General features: G+C 57.7%; 1 protein-coding gene across 3 annotated transcripts in view; it reads right to left on the bottom strand.

The window, feature by feature from the left end:
* Positions 1–6,823, bottom strand: part of Nadk (NAD kinase) — a 30,742-nt gene extending 23,919 nt beyond the window's left edge. Inside the window, exon 1 of one of the 3 annotated variants that reach the window (XM_070037102.1) lies at positions 6,720–6,823. The gene's annotated coding sequence lies outside the window, so the exon portion shown is untranslated. Of the gene's footprint in view, positions 1–4,937; positions 5,077–6,719 lie in introns of those variants that run through there. The other 2 variants (XM_070037101.1, XM_070037100.1) reach the window with 2 other exon arrangements.
* Positions 6,824–14,046: the final 7,223 nt, after the last annotated feature.

Here is a 14,046-nt window from a genome sequence, read left to right on the forward strand (position 1 = left end):
TAGCACCCTACCACTTGAGCCACAGTGCCACTTCTGGCTTTTTCTGCTTATGTGGTGCTGAGGAATTGAACCCAAGGCCTCATGCAGGCGAGGCAAGCACTCTACCACTGAGCCACCTTCCCAGCCCCACAATGTATGTTTTTAACAACTGCAAATCTGATCTCACGTTCAAGTTTCTTTAACATGCTAATCTATCTATCTATCTATCTATCTATCTATCTATCTATCTATCTATCTATCTATCTATTTTGGTGCTAGTCTCAGGGCTTGAACTCAGGAGCTAGGCACTGTCCCTGAGCTTTAAGCATAGGCTAGTGTTCTACCTCTTTAAGCCACAGCTCATTTCCAGCCTTGGTGGTTAATTGGAGATCAGAATGTCATGGTCTTTCCTGCCCAAGCTGGCTTCGAAACATGATCCTCAGATCTTTTTTGTTATTGGTTGTTCAGTCCTGGGTCTTAAACTGAGGGCTAAGCAATCTTCCTTGGATTTTTTTTTTTTTTTTTTTTTTTGCCAGTCCTGGGACTTGAACTCAGGGGCCTGGGCACTGTCCTAAGCTTCTTTTGCTCAAGACTAGCATTCTACCATTTGAGCCACAGCACCACTTCCGGCTCTTTGTGTGTATGTGGTACTGAGGAATGGAACCCAGGGCCTCATGCATGCTAGGCGAGCACTCTATCACTGAGCCACCTTCCCAGCCATCTCCCTTGGATTTTTTGCTCAAGGCTGGTACTCTTACCATTTAAGCCACAGTTCCACTTCTGTCTTTTTGGTGATTAATTGGAAATAAGTCTTGCAGATTTTCCTGTCAGGGATGGCTTCAAACCTAAATCCTCAGACCTCAGGCTCCTAGGATTACAGGTGTGAGCCACCATGCTCAGCATTAACTTTTTAACTTTATTTTTGCTTGCTGGATCTGGAACGCAGGGCCTCATGCTAGGTAAGAACACAAATTCTAACCCCATTTAATTTCATTCAGATCCTCAGAGCATACAGACACAAACATGATACTCAGGGTCTGTGGTGCTGTCCCTCAGCTCTTCAGCTCAAGGCTAGCGCTCTACCACTTGAGCCACAGTACCACTTTGGCTTTTTCTGCTTATGTGGTACTGAGGACTCGAACCCAGGGCCTCATGTATGCAAGGCAAGCGCTCTACCACTGAGCCATCTTCCCAGCCTACAATACTCTTATCTCCAATAAACTACTCAAAAAGGCCTACAGTGGCACTATGGCTCAAGTGGTAGAGTGCTAGCCTTGAGCAAAAAAGCTCAGAGACAGCACCCAGACCTTGAGTTCAAGCCCCAGGATCAGCAAAAAATAAAATAAAGGCTGGGCACCAGTGGCTCATAGCTATAAACCTAGCTACTCAGGAAGCTGAGATCTGAGGATCACAGATCAAAGCCAGCCAGGGCAGTTAAGTCTGTGAGACTCTTATCGCTAATAAACTACCAGAAAACTGGAAGTGGTGCTGTGGCTCAAGTGGTAAGAGTGTTCGCCTTGAGCTGAAGAACTGAGGAGCAGCGCCTAGGCCCAGAGTTCAAACCCCATAACCAAGAAAAAAAAAGAAGAAAGAAAAGAAAGGCTAGGCATAGTGGTACACGTCTACAATCCCAGAACTCAGGAAGCACAGGCCAGAGTATGAGTTCAAGACCAGCCTACACAGCAAGACCCAATCTCAGCGAGAAAGGGGGAGATAAGAGGAAAAAGATAAAAGCAGGAGGGAGGAGGGAGGGAGGAAGAGAGGAAAAGCTAGGGACAGAAAGCAGGACCTGCTCAGCTCATTAGTTCACACCCAGTTTGCTCCTTTGCTCCAGTAAACGCTACCCAGAGCTGGCACCCAGTGCTGGAGGTGGAGTGCTTCACGCTGGCACCACAAGAGCAGAGAACGTCCTTCTGTAAAGTTCTAAGCCCACCCTTAACAGAATCCCGGATCTAAGCGAGGATCTGCAGAAGCATGGCCCAGCCTGGCCTTGGGGCTGCTGGGAGGCACCTGGCCTTGTGCGCTGGCTCCCCTCAGGGCGAGCAATGGATGCTGGGAAGTCTCTGGAGGCCTGGGAGGCCTTGACTACCGGCCAGACACCACGACCACTTACTAAGGCAAGGCTGGCAGCTGCAGGCCAACCAAGGTTGGCAGAGACAAGGAAGGAAGTGAACTCCGCTTTTGAAAATCATGGCCCTCGAGAGCCAAGAGTGAGTAAGTTCCGAACTGAAACAGCACATGTTCCAGAACAAGAAAGGACAGTTAACTGGCTATTCAGAAGCATCCACGCTGAGTGTGCATGGGCCACAAATGGCCCTGTGCCCCCCCCCCCCCGCTTCCTCCCCAACAGGACTCTTTGGAAAGCAATTTCAGAGAATTCCAGGACCACACAGCTTTACCAAATTCTTTTTTTTTTTTTTTTTAGTCGGTCGTGGGGCTTGAACTCTGGGCCTGGGCGTTGTCCCTTAGTTCTTCAGCTCAAGGCGAGAGCTCTACCACTTGAGCTACAGCGCCACTTCCGGTTTTCTGGTGGTTTTATTGGAGATAGGAGTCTCACAGTCTCTCCTGCCCGGGCTGGCTTTGAACCGCGATCCTCAGATCTCAGCCTCCTGAGTAGCTAGGATTACAGGCGTGAGCCACCAGCGCCCGGCTTAGCTTTACCAAATTCTTATCCCAGCAGCTCCCCCCAGGGCTGGGCCGGCAGCCCCCGAGTGCTTCAACCACAAGAGCCGGGCGTCCCCGCTGCCCACCCAGCTCCAAGGAGAGGTCAGCCAGTGACCACCCTGGCCCACCCCCTGCCCGCCAGTTGCCCCTCCACCGGACCCGATGCCTATCCCTGTCCTCCTTCCCACCCCACCAGCCTTCATCAGTATCAGCTGGAGTCAGTACTACCCTGAGCCACTACCCAGCCTGAGCCAGTACCCACTCAATACCCAGTCAATACCCACCCAGAGCCTGAGTCAGAACCCTGTCAAGTACCCTGTCAGTCCTTACCACCTGATCTAGTACCCACCCAAAGTCAGACCACCCCGACCTGTACCATCCCAAGCTAGTACCCACTCCCAATCAGTACCCACCCTAAGCCAGTATCACTTGGTCAGTACCCACCCTGGCCAATACAATCCAGGTCAGTACCCATCCTGGCCAGTACCCCCTGAGTCAGTACCCACCCTGGTCAGTACCACCAGGTCAGTACCCACCTGGGTGAATACCAACTGAATCAGTACCCACTCCAAATCAGTACCCACCTTGAGTCAGTACCCACCCGGGTCAGTACCCACACTGAGCTAGTATCCACTCAAGCCAGTACCCACCCGAGTCAGTACCCACCCTAAGTCAGTACCCACCCTAAGTCAGTACTCACTCCAATCAGTACCCACCCCAGTCAGTACCCACCCCAGTCAGTACCCACCCCAGTCAGTACCACCCCAGTCAGTACCCACCCCAGTCAGTACCCACCAGGTCAGTACCCACCCCAGTCAGTACCCACCCCTGTCAGTATCCACCCCAGTCAGTACCCACCCCAGTCAGTACCCACCCCAGTCAGTACCCACCCCAAATCAGTACCCACCCCAGTCAGTACCACCCCAGTCAGTACCCACCCCAGTCAGTACCCACCCCGGTCCCACCCCGGTCAGTACCCACCCCAGTCAGTACCCACCCCTGTCAGTACCCACCGGGTCAGTACCCACCCCAGTCAGTACCCACCGGGTCAGTACCCACCCCAGTCAGTACCACCCCAGTCAGTACCACCCCAGTCAGTACCCACCCCAGTCAGTACCCACCCCAGTCAGTACCCACCCCTGTCAGTATCCACCCCAGTCAGTACCCACCCCGGTCCCACCCCGGTCAGTACCCACCCCAGTCAGTACCCACCCCGGTCCCACCCCGGTCAGTACCCACCCCAGTCAGTACCCACCCCTGTCAGTACCCACCGGGTCAGTACCCACCCCAGTCAGTACCCACCGGGTCAGTACCCACCCCAGTCAGTACCCACCGGGTCAGTACCCACCCCAGTCAGTACCCACCCCGGTCCCACCCCGGTCAGTACCCACCCCAGTCAATACCCACCCCAGTCAGTACCCACCCCGGTCAATACCCACCCCAGTCAGTACCCACCCCAGTCAGTACCCACCCCTGTCAATACCCACCAGGTCAGTACCCACCCCAGTCAGTACCCACTCCAGTCAATACCCACCCCGGTCAGTACCCACCCCGGTCAGTACCACCCCAGTCAGTACCCACCCCTGTCAGTACCCACCCCAAATCAGTACCCACTCCAATCAGTACCTACCAGGTCAGTACCCACTCCAGTCAGTACCACCAGGTCAGTACCGCCCCACTCAGTACCCACTCCCGTCAGTACCCACCCCGGTCCCACCCCGGTCAGTACCCACCGGGTCAGTACCCATCCCGGTCAGTACCCACCGGGTCAGTACCCACACTGGTCAGTACCCACCCTGGTCAGTACCCACCGGGTCAGTACCCACCGGGTCAGTACCCACCCCAGTCAGTACCCACCGGGTCAGTAACCCACCCCGGTCAGTACCCACCCCAGTCAGTACCCACTCCAGTCAGTACCTACCAGATCAGTACCCACTCCCAGTCAGTACCCACTGGGTCAGTACCCGCCCCGGTCAGTACCCGCCCCGGTCAGTACCCGCCCCGGTCAGTATCCACCGGGTCAGTACCCACCCCGGTAAGTACCCACCGGGTCAGTACCCGCCCCGGTCAGTACCCGCCCCGGTCAGTACCCACCGGGTCAGTACCCACCGGGTCAGTACCCACCCGGTCAGTACCGGGTCCTCCACCCGCGCGTCCGGCCCCCTCCCCGCAGGCCCCGGGGCCCCCCGGGCGGGCAGCGCCACACGTGGCCTGGCCGGGCCGGGGCGGCGGCCGCAGCCACCGGAGCCAGTGGGCGGCGCCGCCGGCGACCGAGCGCCCGGCTCCGCACTCACCGTCCGCGCCGCGCGTCCGCGGGGCGTCTACATGCCGGGCCGAGCCGCGGGCCCCGCCGCCCGCCGCTACCTGGCCTTCCGCGAACCGGCCGCTCGCCCCATGGCCGCCCGGTCCGGGCGCCGGCACCGCCGAGCAGCGCCGCCGGCCGCCAGCGCGCAGGCGCGGCCTCCACGCATGCGCACTGGCGCAGGCCAAGCCAGTGGGGCTCTGCGCAATCGCCGAGCGCCGAGGGTAGGGGCGGGGCGGGGAGGGGGAGAGGCGGGGGAAGAGCTCGAGGAGGGCGCAAGGGGCCCGCGCTGCCCGCCCCGCGCTGCCCCGCACTGCCCGCCCCGCACTGCCCCCCCCGCCCCGCGCTGCCCGCCCCGCGCTGCCCGCCCCGCGCTGCCCCCCCCCCGCCCCGCGCTGCCCCCCCCCCGCCCCGCGCTGCCCCCCCCCCCGCCCCGCGCTGCCCCCCCCCGCCCCGCGCTGCCCCCCGCCCCGCGCTGCCCCCCGCCCCGCGCTGCCCCCCGCCCCGCGCTGCCCCCCCCCCGCCCCGCGCTGCCCCCCGCCCCGCGCTGCCCCCCCCCGCCCCGCGCTGCCCCCCGCCCCGCGCTGCCCGCCCCGCGCTGCCCCCCGCCCCGCGCTGCCCCCCGCCCCGCGCTGCCCCCCCCCGCCCCGCGCTGCCCCCCGCCCCGCGCTGCCCCCCCCCGCCCCGCGCTGCCCCCCCCCGCCCCGCGCTGCCCCCCGCCCCGCGCTGCCCCCCCCCGCCCCGCGCTGCCCCCCGCCCCGCGCTGCCCGCCCCGCGCTGCCCCCCGCCCCGCGCTGCCCCCCGCCCCGCGCTGCCCCCCGCCCCGCGCTGCCCCCCGCCCCGCGCTGCCCCCCGCCCCGCGCTGCCCCCCCCCGCCCCGCGCTGACCCCCGCCCCGCGCTGACCCCCGCCCCGCGCTGCCCCCCGCCCCGCGCTGCCCCCCGCCCCGCGCTGCCCGCCCCGCGCTGCCCCCCGCCCCGCGCTGCCCCCCGCCCCGCGCTGCCCCCCGCCCCGCGCTGCCCCCCGCCCCGCGCTGCCCCCCGCCCCGCGCTGCCCCCCCCCGCCCCGCGCTGACCCCCGCCCCGCGCTGACCCCCGCCCCGCGCTGCCCCCCGCCCCGCGCTGCCCCCCGCCCCGCGCTGCCCGCCCCGCGCTGCCCCCCGCCCCGCGCTGCCCCCCCCGCCCCGCGCTGCCCCCCCGCCCCGCGCTGCCCCCCCCCGCCCCGCGCTGCCCCCCGCCCCGCGCTGCCCCCCCCGCCCCGCGCTGCCCCCCCCCGCCCCGCGCTGCCCCCCCCCGCCCCGCGCTGCCCCCCGCCCCGCGCTGCCCCCCGCCCCGCGCTGCCCCCCCCGCCCCGCGCTGCCCCCCGCCCCGCGCTGCCCCCCGCCCCGCGCTGCCCCCCCCCCGCCCCGCGCTGCCCCCCGCCCCGCGCTGCCCCCCGCCCCGCGCTGCCCCCCCCCCGCCCCGCGCTGACCCCCGCCCCGCGCTGCCCCCCGCCCCGCGCTGCCCCCCCCCCGCCCCGCCCCGTGTGCTGCCGGCTCCCCTGGAAGACCTGGGCGGGAGGCGGCGCTGGCCGCACCCCACGCCGCCAGATCAGTTCTGTCAGCGCTGTCGGCCGCGTCGGAGCCGGGACCCCACAACCGGGGCCCTCCCAACCGGGGCCCTCCCAACCGGGACCCCCACAACCGGGACCCGACACCCGGGACCCCCACACCCGGGACCCCAACACCCAACCATGGCTTTCACAGGTCACCGGGTCTGCAGCCTCCCGCCCTGTACCTGCCCGTCTTGCAGACAGTGCCTCCGGCCGGGATGGAGTCAGACTGGCCGGCCGGGCAGGGAGGCCCGGCCGGGATGGGGTCAGGCCGGCTGGCCGGGCAGGGAGGCCAGGGCAGGGCCGGATGGGGCGGGGCGGGACCGGGAATTGGGGACTCTTCACTTCTGTAACTTCCCCTGGCCGTTTTGCAATCGCACTGGCTTCCACAATGACCCCAGCCACACCCCAGGAGAAAGCCCGGGGCCAGGGCCAGTGGCTGACACTAGTCACCCCAGCTAGCTGGAGGCTAAGATCTGAGGACCTCGGTTCACAGCCAGCCTGGGCAGGAAAGTCCGTGAGATTCTGATCTCCAGTTAACCACCAGAAAACCAGAAGTGGCGCTGTGGCTCAAGGGGTAGAGCACTGGCCTTGAGTGAAGAGCCGAGGGACAGGGCCCAGGCCCAGACTTTAAGCCCCAGGACGGACAAAAATGCTTAAATTGCAGCTTTGGATGTTATTGTATTATAATAATAGATTAACATCCAGTGTTATGTCAGGTCTCCAAAGAAAGTTCTGGAGTGGAAGCACTCATCACCTTCCACCAACACATGCAGTACCCTTGGTCTCAGGTCACACAGCATTCACACCCTTCTCCCTGCGTCCCGTAGCCTCCACAGGCCTCTCTAACCAGTCAGGACCCAGGGCCCTGGCTGTCAGCAGATGTGGATTGTGTAATGTTTCATCTGGGGAGAGGGGAATCCGAAGATGGGATTGTGGGGCCAAGAGCTCACACCACCAACAGCCAAAGGCCACAGCCGGAAACGTAGCCAATGGTGTGTCATTTGGGCAAAGTCTAAATGGTCAAGGAGGGTCAGGGCAGGAAAGGCAAGATCAAAACCCAGGAGGAGATTCCAGGCATGTTATACTCAAAGGCCCAGAGTGGTTGAGAGGGCTGGGAGTAGGCTGACAAGGCCCTGTCCTAAGGCTTTCCCAGCCCCAGGGCTGTTAGGGTGATTTGTTTGTTTGTATTGTCTGTTGAACTCTGGGCCTGGGCTCCGACCCTCGGCTCAAGGTGAACACGCTCTACCACTTGAGCCACAGTTCCACTTCCGGTTTTCTATTGGTTTATTGGGGATGAGTCTCACAGATTTTTCATGCCCAGGCTGGCTTTGAACCACGCTCCTTAGATCTCAGCCTCCTGAGTAGCTAGGATGACAGGTGTGAGCCACCGGCGCCCGGCTCATTAGGGCGATTTATTGTGTTTTCTATTAAAGATGGCCTCCGTATTGCTTATGTTTTCCTGACCCCCAAAAGCTGCACTTGGCCTGGGCTTTTCAAAGAGTTGACTGGTGGGGGCCCAGGGACAGGAAAGGAGATGGGTGGGGGACAAGCAGGACAGGACTGCGCCTCACCGGGCTGTGGTTAGGAGGGAGCTCGGAGCTCGGCTCTCAGGCACAGGTGGTGGGTACAGAAGCGTGGAGGCTAAAACTCTTTGGAGTCTGGGCCAGCCTTGGGCTGGAAAGGAGCTGGCCAACCTGGCTAGAGTAGAAAATGGCCAAGAGTTTGTAGCCTGAGGGAGAGAGCCTTCCTGTGGAGGTAAGCGAGTAGGAGTACGTCAGCTAGGCTTTTCCACCCTTGGGGTCTGAGCACATCCTGCCTAGGCTAGGCCGCGCTTCCCTGAGCTCAGAGTGGAGACCAGGGCTGGCCTCCCTGCTGTCCACCAGATCCTGCCCAGGGGTGTTTCCAGCATGGCCAACTTGACTGTCTCCTGATTGGCTGCCTGGGGCTGTTCCAGCCCACTGTCAGGTCCACCTTTCAGTTAGGCAGGCTCTCTAAGGGGTTTTTGCAGAGTGTGTGAGCTGGGGCTGAGGGAAGAGGTTCAGAAGCCTGGGCTGGCTGTCAGGGCTCTGGGTGGTCCCATAGGAAGATGGAGGACATGAGTGTAAGGTCCGCTCCTGGATGGCCAGCAGACTCCACCCTCCTCGCAGCAAAGTCTCCACCCAGTACCTGCGTTACCTAGGCAACTGGGACACCTGGAAGAGGTCACATCTGCATCCGCTGAGGTCACCTCTGAATTTGATGTGGCCACACCTTTCCCCGCCCATACCCTACATAAGGCCTAACCCAGGCCCAGATGCTCTCTTGCTCTTGCTCTTGCTCTTGCTCTTGCTCTTGCTCTTGCTGCTCTTTTCTTTTTTTTTTTATTTTATTTATTTTTTTTAATTGTATTTTATTTTATTTGAGAACATACTGTACAGAGGGGCTACAATTACATGGGCAGGATAATGCATACATTTCTTACCAAGCATTGCAGCCTCCTCCTTTGTTTACCCTTCACTTCCCTTCCCCGCCTCCCCCCTCCCTTGCTGCTCTTTTCTTGCTCTCTCTGTTTTATTCTAGCTCTCTCTCTGTTCTTTTCTTGCTCTCTCTTTCCCAGCCACGTGGAGTGCCAACCTTGCCTGGTCCCAGCAGGTCTACTGAATAAACCCCTTACCTGAATACCACGTGCGTGCTGGTGCAGTTCTTACTCGGCTACCTCTTTTTAAAACCTAACAATGAGGAGACAGGAAGTTGTATTTTTCACAGATGTCAAAAGAGCCGGACTCAGAAGTTAGAACTAGGAAGTAAACTATAAAAATTAAAAAAGCAGTTAAGCAACTCTCCCGCCACACCTCCTTTTATTGTTCATGGCTCACACTCTGCACTCCGAGCCACATTTTCACGTCGAGCTCTAACATAGTCAATTGGAGGTAGGAGTCCCTTGGATTTGTCTGCTGACTTTGATGCTCAGCTCACAGCCTCCTGAGAATCGCTAGGATTACAGGTACAGGCCACCAGTGCGAAGCTACTCCTCCTTTCTGGTCATGTTAAGAGTCGGAGACAGGGGCTGGGAAGGTGGCTCAGTGGTAGAGTGCTTGCCTTGCATGCATGAGGCCCTGGGTTCAATTCCTCAGCACCACATAAGCAGAAAAAGCCAGAAGTGGTGCTGTGGCTCAAGTGGTCAAGCGCTAGCCTTGAGCTGAAAAGCTGAGGGATGGCGCCCAGGCCCAGAGATCAGGCCCATGACTGACCAAAAAAAAAAAAGAGTCGGAGACAGAAGCTGGACACTGACAGGCACCTGAGATGGGGCCCAAGCTGGCACAGCTTCTTTCCAGGCTTTGCCTGTTTTAGGGATTTTAGAAAAAACCTTTAAAAAAGGTTAACTAGACCTTGGCTCCAGCCAGCCCAGTTCCTGGAATGGAAAAAATGCATCTGGTCCCCCTCCCCTTAACAACTTAACCCACCTTGATTGTTAAGTGTAAGGTCCGCTCCTGGATGGCGAGCAGACTCCACCCTCCTCGCAGCAAAGTCTCCACCCAGTACCTGCGTTACCTAGGCAACTGGGACACCTGGAAGAGGTCACATCTGCATCCGCTGATGTCACATCTGAATTTGATGTGGCCACACCTTTCCCCACCCATACCCTACATAAGGGCTAGCCCAGGCCCAGACCCTCCCTTTTTAGCTCTTGCTGCTCTTCTCTTGCTCTCTTGCTGCCCCCTTTTTTCTCTCTCTGTTCGTTTCTAGCTCTTGCTGCTCTTTTCTTGCTCTCTTGCTCTCTCTCTTTCCCAGCCACGTGGAGTGCCAACCTTGCCTGGTCCCAGCAGGTCTACCCCTTACCTGAATACCACGTGAGTGCTACTGTTCTTACCCCTCTCTCTGCTCTTTTCTCTCTCTTTCCTCTCTTCCCAGCTCTCTTTCATTCCCAGGCCTTTCCCAGCCACGTGGAGTGCCACCCTTGCCTGGTCCCAGCAGGTCTACTGAATAAACCCCTTACCTGAATACCACGTGCGTGGTGCAGTTGCTGTTCTTACTCGGCTACCTCTTTTTAAAAACCTAACATTAAGGACTGACGTATAAAACAGATAGGTTGTAATCTGGCTCAACTGGCGACATCACATGCTTATGGTAAACCCTGCCTTTTGCACATGCTTATGGTAAACTCTGCCTATTGGCCACCTGTGTGTGGTCTGTTTTGACCGTACAATCCTTTGTGTGTGGTACGATCCCATTGTCACCAGTGTGTGACCAGGCTCGACCTCATGGATTTTTCCTTTAAAAACCAAAGAATGGGGCTCAAAGGCTCTGAGCCTGTGCTCTGCCCTGGCCAGTCAGTGTAGGAACCTTCTCAATAAAGTTGTTAACAACTTTGTTTTGGTGGGCTGTCACTCTGGACGACTAGGTGGGTTTGCCTGCCTGAGTAGGGGTCTTCCTACTACAGAAACCTTTGTCCACTTTCCAGTGAGAGAACGTGAAGAGCCAGAACCAGGAATTGAATCTTGCAAAGCATGGGAAGCAGTTAGCTTTGGAGTTTGTTTGTTATTTTTCTTTTGTTGGTTGTGGGCTTGAACTCTGGGCCTGGGCGTTGTCCCTTGTTCGGTTTTTGAAAAGAGGTAGCCGAGTAAGAACAGCACCACGCACGTGGTATTCAGGTAAGGGGTAGGTTTATTCATCGTTCCGGCTGGTACCAAGCCATCTTGGTCCTTCACGTGGTGGGGAAAAGCCTGGGAAAGAGTGCTGGGAAAGAGAGAGAGAATAGCTAGAAAAGAACAGAGAGAGAGCAGAGAGAGCTAGAAAAGAGCAGAGAGAGCATAGAGAGAGAAGGGAGCTGGGAAAGAAAAGAACTGAGAAAGAGCTAGAAAAGCAGAGCGTCTGGGCCTGAGCTAGGCCTTATCTAGGGTGTGGGCGGAGAAAGGTGTGGCCAGATCAAATTCAGATGTGACCTCAGTGGATGCAGATGTGACCTTTTCCAGGTGTCCCAGTTGCCTAGGTAACACAGGTACTGGGTGGAGACTTTACTGTGAGGAGGGTGGAGTCTGCTCGCCATCCAGGAGTAGACCTTACATCCCTGAGCTCTTCAGCTCAAGGCTAGCAGTGATACATTCCACTTGAGCCACAGCAGCACTTCTGGTTTTCTGGTGGTTCATTGGAGATAAGAGTCTTATGAACTTTCCTGCCCAGACTGACTTTAAACTTCGATCCTCAGACCTCAGCCTCCTGAGTAGCCATGGCCCCCAGTTAGAATTTTTTTGAACCCATTGGCCACAGTGGAAGCAGCTTGTCTACTCAGACTAGCTATCTGAGGGAGGAAGAAGAGGTAGGGGTGAGTGAGAAAGGGATGGGAAAGTCCAGCTGGGGTGGGGGATGGGGGGGAGGAAGAAGTCCTGCAGGGGCAGGGGGGGTGGGGGGCAGGGGGAGGGTCCTGCTCCAGCTGAGCTGAGCCTTGGTACAAACCAGTTTTTTCAGCCCTTCCAAGTAACTCAGTACCCAGGGCCTGAAAATACAGAATCCTCTGTCCTCCAAGGAGCTATGGCTGGGGGCTGGGGCTTCTCTGTGCCTTTGTTCCACCTAAGGATAGCTTCTTGTTTGCTTGAACTTTAAAAAACAAACAGCCTGGCGCCAGTGGCTCACGCCTGTCATCTGTCATCCTAGCTACTCCGGTGGCTGAGATCAGAGGATTATGGTTCAAAGCCAGCTGGGGTAGGGAAGTCCATGAGATTCTTATCTCCAATAAACCACTAGAAAACCAGAAGTGGTGCTATCTGTGGCTCAAGTGGTAGGGCGCTAGCCTTGAGCTGAAGAGCTGAGGGACAGCGCCCAGGCCCAGAGTTCAAGCCCTGTGACCGACAAAAACAAAACAAAACAATCCCGTTGGAACATTGTTTTGGAGAAGAGTAATTTTTACTGTCAGGGCTGAGGAAGGGTCTGGTCGTGTCCAGGAGGCTGTGGGCCACTGCTCCAGCCCAGCCCAGCCCAGCCCCCCTGGGTCAAGACACTATCTGGGCAGAATTAAGGACCCAGGCCTCTCTCACCTAAGTTATGCTGACCTAACATATGCACATCTTGGCAGGTAGTCAACAATGCAGCACCTGGGCGTGGTCTGCGGACAATAAGGACAGAGATTCAAATTGTCCTGGCTGAATTTCTTTTTTACTTTTTTTGAATTTAGTTTTTATTATTGTAAGGGCGATACAGTTACGTAAATTGCGAGGGTAACACCCCCTTGGATTTTATAAGGTTTTGTAGGACAGCCTATTTCCTGGGCTCACTGCTTACTCTTCTGGCGCCTTGACTTTCTCTTTGTTTCCTTATTACTGTTTTTCAAAGGCATTTTTTGTTTTCTGTGAAATGCTCTTTCCCTGCCAGACATGCAGCTTTCAGAATGAGGCTCCTCAGAATAACAAGTGGAAAAGTAAGACTAAGAACTGAGAGAGGTCATGTTCCCACTAGTTCTTGTCTTACAACTGGTTAGACAGCTGGATTCTCCAACCTGTCTGAAGTTTGGACCCTAAAAGTGAGGGCTGGGAAGGTGGCTCAGTGGTAGAGCGCTTGCCTTGCATGCACAAGGCCCTGGGTTCAATTCCTCAGTACCACATAAGCAAAAAGAAAAAAGCTGGAAGTGGCGCTGTGGCTCAAGTGGTAGAACGCTAGCCTTGAGCTGAAGAGCTGAGGGACAGCGCCCAGGCCCAGAGTTCAGGCCCCACGACTGGACCCCCTCCTCCCCCCCAAAAAAGTGAGGGAACACAAATCAGGACACTTCCTGAAAAAACCATTGCCCTGGGGCTGGAAGGTGGCTCAGTGGTAGAGCGCTTGCCTTGCATGCCTGAGGCCCTGGGTTCTATTCCTCAGCACCACATAAGCAAAAAGAAAAAAGCTGGAAGTGGCGCTGTGGCTCAAGCGCTAGAGCACTAGCCTTTGAGCTGAAGAGTCCAGGGACAGCGCCCAGGCCCAGAGTTCAGGCCCCAGGACTGGACAAAAACAACAACAACAACAACAACAAAAAACCATTGCCCTTACTAATCCTTACTCGTTCAGGTGGAAGGGGACATCCAGAGGAGGAGTACAGAGCAAAGGGTTCCAGTTGAGGAACTTGCCAGAGGGAACTTCCTTGGTTAGAACAATGTATTCGGTACCTCCCATTCTCTGCCTTTCTTTCCAAGCAGGGAAAATGAAAATGGAAACTTACAAGTACTCCTGGCCACTTTCCAGGGAGTGTATTTTATAAAGAATTAGGAAGGTGGCTTGGTGGTAGAGTGCTTGCCTAGCAAGCATGAAGCCTGGATTCTATTCATGAGTACCACCACATAAGCAGAAAAAGCCGGAAGTAGTGCTGTGGCTCAAGGGGTAGAGCATTAGCTTTGAGCACAAAGAGGCTCAGGGACAGGGCCCAGCCTCAAGTTCAAGCCCCAGGACAGGCCCACCACCCCCCCCCCCAAAAAAAAAAATTAGGACTTTAAAGAAGAGGAATTGAAGAAAGTATTTTTGCTTGGCCCTGAAATCATACCTAAAATCTGAGGATTGCAGTTAAAA

The sequence above is a fragment of the Dipodomys merriami genome, unplaced genomic scaffold (assembly GCF_024711535.1).
Source record: "Dipodomys merriami isolate MVZ:Mamm:240054 unplaced genomic scaffold, mDipMer1.0.p SCAF_28, whole genome shotgun sequence".
Lineage (NCBI taxonomy): Eukaryota > Metazoa > Chordata > Mammalia > Rodentia > Heteromyidae > Dipodomys > Dipodomys merriami.